The sequence below is a fragment of the Dama dama genome, chromosome 18 (assembly GCF_033118175.1).
Source record: "Dama dama isolate Ldn47 chromosome 18, ASM3311817v1, whole genome shotgun sequence".
Classification (NCBI taxonomy): Eukaryota; Metazoa; Chordata; class Mammalia; order Artiodactyla; family Cervidae; genus Dama; species Dama dama.
The window spans coordinates 11,875,224-11,883,588 of NC_083698.1; the positions used below are offsets into that span (position 1 = coordinate 11,875,224).

The 8,365-nt window shown below is 40.9% G+C and overlaps 1 long non-coding RNA gene across 1 annotated transcript in view; it reads left to right on the forward strand.

The window, feature by feature from the left end:
• LOC133072082 (uncharacterized) overlaps nt 1–8,365 on the forward strand; it is a 40,992-nt gene that overhangs the window by 5,524 nt on the left and 27,103 nt on the right. Inside the window, exon 2 of the long non-coding RNA XR_009696622.1 lies at nt 2,120–2,234. This is a non-coding gene — a long non-coding RNA (uncharacterized LOC133072082). The remainder of the gene's footprint in view (nt 1–2,119; nt 2,235–8,365) is intronic.

Here is an 8,365-nt window from a genome sequence, read left to right on the forward strand (position 1 = left end):
GAAAAGGTAAGAAATATCTCTCTAGGAACTGATAGAAAATAATTTCCAGAAAAACGAGAAAGGATGTAGAAGAGGAAAAAAGGGAGTTCAATGACAATTTTTTTTTAATATTGTCCATTGACAGTAATAGAAATAATGGAAGAAAAAAAATCACCATTTTGCAACTCCAGTGTAATAATAATTGGGCAAGAACACTGCTGCTGCTAAGTCACTTCAGTCGTGTCTGACTCTGTGTGATCCCATAGATGGCAGCCCACCAGGCTCCCCCGTTCCTGGGATTCTCCAGGCAAGAACACTGGAGTGGGTTGCCATTTCCTTCTCCAATGTGTGTAAGTGAAAAATGAAAGTGAAGTCACTCAATCGTGTCCGACTCTTAGTGACCCCATGGACCGCAGCCTACCAGGCTCCTCCATCCATGGGATTTTCCAGGTAAGAGTACTGGAGTGGGGTGCCATTGCCTTCTCCAGGGCAAGAACACTACTGGATGCCAAATAGATGAAAGGTTTTAGGGAACAGAATGTTCACTTGGATTTATAAAAAGAAAGAGAAAATTAACCCTGGTGAGCAGGTGACCACCATCTTAATCAGTTACTCAGATTTACCATCACAAAGAGTGAAAAAAACCTATGTTTATATTCTGCTGCAATGCAGTGTGAAGTACAGGTCACTTACCAGTATTCTTGTCAAAATTGTTTAACCTGAATCTGGTCAAGCCTAGGGTAACTTCTAATTTACAGGAAATACAAGTGCTGCTGAATTGAGCTCAGGACCCCAGGAAGAAACGATCAAATAAATTCAGAATGTAGATCATTCCAGAAGATACCTTGCTTGCACTGAAAAATGTGTCATTAAAAATAAAAAATAGAAAGACTTTCACATTAAAAAGGATTCAAGAGATATAAGTAAATGTGAATTGTGATCCTCGATTGAATTCTGGATTAGGGAGCATGGTGGATGGGAGGGTTAGCAATTATTAAAGGCATTTGGAGACCGCTGAGAAAATTTGAATTTGTACCAGATATTAGATGGCATCAATATTATTGAGAGGTATTATTATTGCAAAGTGTTGTAGTAACATTGTGGTTATGTGGAAGGATGCCCTCATATTTAGAAGATGCAAGCTGCAGTATGCAGAGATGAAGTTTTATGATATCTCCAACTTGCTTTCAAATGTTGCAGAAAAATAAAAGCATCTTTACTTGGAAAAGTAAAGCAAAAATGGAAAAATGATAACTGGTGCTTGGTGAATATAGGTGAAGGGTATAAGGAAGTCACTGAACTACTCTTAATTCTTCTCTAGGTTTAAGCATTTCAAAATGGTGGAGGTGGGAAAATTGGGTTTCTCCAAATTATTCTTTAGTCATTTGTTTAGTTCCTTCTTTTTTAATATAATTCAAGTCTATAGTTTTTTTTAATTAATTTAATTGGAGGCTAATTACTTTACAATATTGTGGTGGTTTTTGCCAGACATCGACATGAATCACCCATGGGTGCACATGTGTCTCCCCATCCTGAAACCCCTCCCACCTCCCTCCCCACCCCATCCCTCTGGGTTGTCCCAGAGTACCAGCTTTGAGTGCCCTGCTTCATGCATCGAACTTGTGCTGGTCATGTACTTTACATGCGGTTATATATGTTTCAATGCTATTCTCTCAAATCATCCCACTGTCTCCTTCTCCCAGAATCCAAAAGTTTTTTCTTTACATCTGTGTCTCTTTTGCTGTCTTGCATATAGGGTCATCATTACCATCTTTCTAAATTCCATATATATATGCATTAATGTACTGTATTGGTGTTTTTCTTTCTGACTTACTTCATTCTGTATAATAGGCTCCAGTTTCATCCACCTCATTAGAACTGACTCATCAGCATTCTTTTTTATAGCTGAGTAATATTCCATTGTGTATATGTACCACAACTTCCTTATCCATTTGTCTGCCAAAAGACATCTCGGTTGTTTCCATGTCTTAGCTATTGTAAACAGTGCTGCAATAAACATTGGGGTACATGTGTCTCTTTCAGTTCTGATTTCCTCAGTGTGTATGCCCAGCAGTGGGATTGCTGGTTGTATGGCTTTTTTTTTTTTTAAATATTTATTTATTTATTTTTGGCTGCGCAGGAGTGGTGGCTGCGATGGTGTAGGAGCGGCCAAGAGGAGCTAACCCCACGTCCAAAGTAAGGAGCAGCGGCTGTGCTTTGCTGGAGCAGCCGTGAAGAGATACCCCACGTCCAAGGTAAGAGAAACCCAAGTAAGACAGTAGGTGCTGAGAAAGGACATCAGAGGGCAGACAGACTGAAACCACAGTCACAGAAAACTAGCCAATCTGATCACACTGACCACAGCCTTGTCTAACTCAATGAAACTATGAGCCATGCTGTGTGGGGCCACCCAAGACAGATGGGTCATGGTGGAGAGGTCTGATAGAATGTGGTCCACTGGAGAAGGGAACTGCAAACCACTTCAGTATTCTTGCCTTGAGAACCCCATGAACAATATGAAAAGGCAAAAAGATAGGATACTGAAAGAGAACTCCCCAGGTCGGTAGGTGCCCAATATGCTACTGGAGATCAGTGGAGAAATAACTCCAGAAAGAATGAAGGGATGGAGCCAAAGCAAAAACAACACCCAGTTGTGGATGGGACTGGTGATAGAAGCAAGGTTCGATGCTGTAAAGAGCAATATTGCATAGGAACCTAGAATGTTAGGTCCATGAATCAACGCAAATTGGAAGTGGTCAAACAGGAAATGGCAAGAGTGAACACTAACATTCTAGGAATCAGCAAACTAAGATGGACTGGAATGGGTGAATTTAACTCAGATGACCATTATATCTATTACCATGGGCAAGAATCCCTTAGAAGAAGTGGAGTAGCCATCACAGTCAACAAAAGTCTGAGATGTAGTACTTGGATGCAGTCTCAAAAACGACAGAATGATCTCTGTTCGTTTCCAAGGCAAACCATTCAATATCACGGTAATCCAAGTCTATGCCCCAACCAGTAACGCTGAAGAAGCTGAAGTTGAACGGTTCTATGAAGACCTATAAGACCTTCTAGACTAACACCCAGAAAAGATGTCCTTTTCATTATAGGAGACTGGAATGCAAAAGTAGGAAGTCAAGAAACACCTGGAGTAACAGGCAGATTTGGCCTTGGGGTACAGACTGAAGCAGGGCAAAGGCTAATAGAGTTCGGCTAAGAGAACGACCTGGTCATAGCAAACACCCTCTTCCAACAACACAAGAGAAGACTCTACCCATGGACATAACCAGATGGTCAGCACCAAAATCAGATTGACTATATTCTTTGCAGCCAAAGATGGAGAAGCTCTATACAGTCAGCAAAAACAAGACCGGGAGCTGACTGTGGCTCAGATCATGAACTCCTTATTGCCAAAATCAGACTTAAATTGAAGAAAGTGGGGAAAATCACTAGACCATTCAGGTATGACCTAAATCAAATCCCTTATGACTAGACAGTGGAAGTGAGAAATAGACTTAAGGGACTAGATCTGATAGACAGATTGCCTGAGGAACTATGGATGGAGGTTCATGACATTGTACAGGAGACAGGGATTAAGACCATTCCTAAGAAAAAGAAATGCAGAAAAGCAAAATGGCTGTCTGAGGAGGCCTTACAAATAGCTGTGAAAAGAAGAGAAGTGAAAAGCAAATGAAAAAAGGAAAGATATTCCCATTTGAATGCAGAGTTCCAAAGAATAGGAAGGAGAGATAAGAAAACCTTCCTCAGCGATCAATGCAAAGAAATAGAGGAAAACAACAGAATGGGAAAGACTAGAGATCTCTTCAAGAAAATTTGAGATGCCAAGGGAACATTTCATGCAAAGATGGGCTCAATAAAGGACAGAAATGGTAAGGACCTGACAGAAGCAGAAGATATTAAGAAGAGGTGGCAAGAATACACAGAAGAATTGTACAAAAAAGATCTTCACGACCCAGATAATCACGATGGTGTGATCACTCACACTCACCTAGAGGCAGACATCCTGGAATGTGAAGTCAAATGGGGCTTAGGAAGCATTACTATGCACATAGCTAGTGGAGGTGATGGAATTCCAGTTGAGCTATTTCAAATCCTGAGAGATGATGCTGTGAAAGTGTTGCACTCAATATGCCAGCAAATCTGGAAAACTCAGCAGTGGCCACAGTACTGGAGAAGGTCAGTTTTCATTCCAGTCCCAAGAAAGGCAATGCCAAAGAATGCTCAAACTACCACACAGTTGTACTTAGCTCACACGCCAGCAAAGTAATGCTCAAAATTCTCCAAGCCAGGCTTGAGCAATATGTGAACTGTGAACTTCTAGATTTTCAAGCTGGTTTTAGAAAAACCAGAGAACAAATTGAAAACCAGAGAACAAATTGAAAACCAGAGAACAAATTGCCAACATTCGCTGGATCATGAAAAAAGCAAGAGAGTTCCAGAAAAAACATCTACTTCTGCTTTGTTGACTATGCCAAAGCCTTTGACTATGTGAGTTACAATAAACTGTGGAAAATTCTTCAAGAGATGGGAATACCAGACCACCTGACCTGCCTCTTGAGAAACCTGTATACAGGTCAGGAAGCAACAGTCAGAACTGGACATGGAACAACAGACTGGTTCCAAATAGGAAAAGGATTACATCAAGGCTGTATAATGTCACTCTGCTTATTTAACTTATATGCAGAGTACATCATGAGAAACACTGGTCTGGATGAAACACAAGCTGGAATCAAGATTCCCGGAAGAAATATCAATAACCTCAGATATGCAGATGACACCACCCTTATGGCAGAAAGTGAAGAACTAAAGAGCCTCTTGATGAAAGTGAAAGAGGAGAGTGAAGAAGTTGGCTTAAAAACTCAACATTCAGAAAACTAAGATCATGGCATCCAGTCCCATCACTTCATGGCAAATCGATGGGGAAACAGTGGCTGACTATTTTTCTGGGCTCCAAAATCACTGCAGATGGTGATTGCAGCCATGAAATAAAAGATGCTTGCTCCTTGGAAGAAAAGTTATGACCAACCTAGACAGCATATTAAAAAGCAGAGACATTACTTTGCCAACAAAGGTCCGTGTAGTCAAGGCTATGGTTTTTCCAGTAGTCATGTATGGATGTGAGAGTTGGACTATAGAGAAAGCTGAGCTCCAAAGAATTTATGCTTTTGAACTGTGGTGTGGAAGACTCTTGAGAGTCCCTTGGACTGCAAGGAGATCCAACCAGTCCATCCTAAAGCAGATCAGTCCTGGGTGTTCATTTCAAGGACTGATGTTGAAGCTAAACCTCCAATACTTTGGTCATCTGATGTGAAGAGCTGACTCATTTAAAAAGACCCTGATGCTGGGAAACTTTGAAAGCAGGAGGAGAAGGGGACGACAGAGGATGAGATGGTTGGGTGGCATCACCTACTCAATGGACATGGATTTGAGTAAACTCCGGGAGTTGGTGATGGACAGGGAGGCCTGGCGTGCTGCAGTTCATGGGGTTGCAACAAGTCGGACATGACTGAGCGACTGAACTGAATTGAACTTAACTGTGCTGGGTCTTCATTGCTGCACACTGGCTTTCTCTAGCTGTGGAATGCAGGGGCTCCTCTTCATTACAGGGCACTAGCTTCTCACTGTGGTGCTTCTCTCGTTGCAGAGCACAGGCTCTAAGCGCTTGGGCTCAGTAGTTGAGACACACGGGCTTAGTTGCTCCTCTGTATGTGAAATTTTCCCAAACCAGGGATCAAACCCATGTCCCCTGCACTGACAAATAGATTCTCAGCCACTGTACCATCAGGATGTCCCTATGTTTAGTTCTTTATAATCTATCTTTCTATCATCTATTTTCTCATTTGTTGAATCTTCTAGTAGAATATAGGCATGTATCTGGTTCACTGTTATATATTAATGCCTAATTCAAAGTCTGATTACAGAAATGTCATTTACTGTATTAAAAATATTTTAAGTAAACTGAAAATTATTCTCTTTGCAGTTATAAAAATTAGACTAGGCTCCTTTTTCTTCTTTTCTGCCTTCTGCCTTATGGAATAAAAATCTCGAAAACCAGGAGCAGAAAGCTAAGAGACTGCTGCTGGAATTCTCCTTCTCCTCTCACACCCAGAAATGTTTTGTAGAAATCTCAGAGTAAGGAAAACTCTAGGTGGCCAGAGAAAGGAGGAGAAAGGTGGATGTGGGTGGTGTGAAAGTGAGTGCTGTTAATTCTTCATTGTTTTCCCAAGTAAATATTCATCAGCCTAGACAAGCTATGTCTCCAAGAGAGGATTCAAACTGAGCAAATCAAGCCTAGAAAAGCTATCCGCCTTAGACTGGCTGTCAATAATAATTAATCCATACACAAAATGAGAAAAAGAAACACGAAAGTTATAGCTTATATTTAATTTTCCTTACTGCTCGTATTAGGTGCCCACATTCACATTCAGCTGCTGTAAAAGAGCTGAGGTTTTGTAAAAGACCAAAATGGACTTGTTGTCACCGAACAAGACTTCAGATTAAAAAGAATTAAAACACACACACACTCACATACCTGAGATCTAAATCCACCTGTTGATGGCACATCCCAATTGCAATTTCATTCCTTTTGAATGACCTCTTAATAACCAACCAAATTGCTAAACTCAATGTATGATCCCAGTAAGATCACTGTAAATAGATGTACAATATATTTATGAATCCCTCATGACCCACAGAGGCTCAAAATCAGCATTTATTTAAAAAACAAAAAAGCTTTAAAAATCTCTCAAGATAAATAACACATGTGCTTCTTAACTTGTATTTACTTTTGTCCAGATCAGTTTTCTAATAAACACAATAGCAACCAAGTCTATCTGATACGTACTGTATTCTGATACTTTTCATGAATGTAGCTTTTTAGATAGTCATTGCTCATAGTCTACCATCTAAAACATATGCTTCTTGGCTTTGGATCCCTAATGACTAATATTTAATCTTGCTTTGCTTATCTGTGACTTAATGTTTTCTCCCTGGATAATATAAACAGCAAAAAATGGTAATTATTTTAGGGTTAAATACATCCAATATACTTTAGTAGCAGACTATTTAAAAATATAAATAAAAACACAAGCCAAATGTGGTCAGAGACCAAGATTAGGAATACTTAGGCAATTTACATTTAAGTCTTTAAATGATCCATCTGAAAGCAGAACTTAAATTGATACCTATAGAAACAGAGGAAACTGTGTATTAGGAAAAAGAGTAAATAATGAGATCCTCATTAGTTCCATGGCAGAAGCATCATGGTGTGGTTAACAGCACAACTCTGACATCAGAAATAGATTGAGAGCCACCCCTTACTAGGTGTGTGACCTTGAACATCTGTGAAATGTTAACAGTGACAGAAATCAATACCTACTCCCTCAGGGCCCTAATTAGGATTAAAAGAAATAATGAATTACCATTTTTAGTGCACTCTTTCACTTTATAAGTAACTGACAAAGATTTCGATGATAACGATGCTAAAGATGGGAAAAGTATGAGAAGCGAAGTGCTTTGGTAAGTTACAGTGGAAAAGAAACACAGATGAACTTATAGGAGGTATAGTGAGTGGAAAAGCTTCCCTGGTGGCTCAGATGGTAATGAATTTGCCTGCAGTGCAGGAGACGACGGTTCGATCCCTGAGTCAGGAAGATCCCTTGGAGAAGGAAATGGCTACCCACCCCAGTATTCTGGCCTGGAGAATTCCATGGACTGAGGAGCCTGGCAGGCTACAGTCCACGGGGTTGCAACCAGTTGGACACAACTGAGAAAGACACACACACATAGTGAGTGGAAAAAATGTGGTTGCAAAGAGCTGAACACAATTGAGCCACACAGACACACTTACACACACATGGATGTTCCCCTAGGCAGACACCTGCAGCCCTGATGGGCTGCAAAATGTTGGACACAGACACACACCCACACACACGCGAATGTTCCCCTAGGCAGACACCTGCAGCCCTGATGGGCTGCAAAATGTTGGACACACAAAGTAAAAAGAATGTGGTTGCAAAGAGTTGGACATTATTGAGCAACACACACAGACACACACAAATGTTCCCCTATGAGGCAGATACTTTCAGACAGACACACACACATGGGCCCGGACACTTTCAGACACACACACACACGTTCCCCTATGAGGAAGACACCTTCAGACAGACAGACAGACACACACACATGCACGTGCGCACGCCTGGACAGCTGATTTGGTCTCACCTGATGAAGTTCGCAGTTGTGTTCAGTGAGGAGGTGGTGTGACTGACCTCCCAGCTCTGAGCTGTTATCTTCTCCTTGTATGCAAGCTGGGCTCCCATTAAGAAAGAGAGCAGATAGAATACTCCATACTAATTGAGAA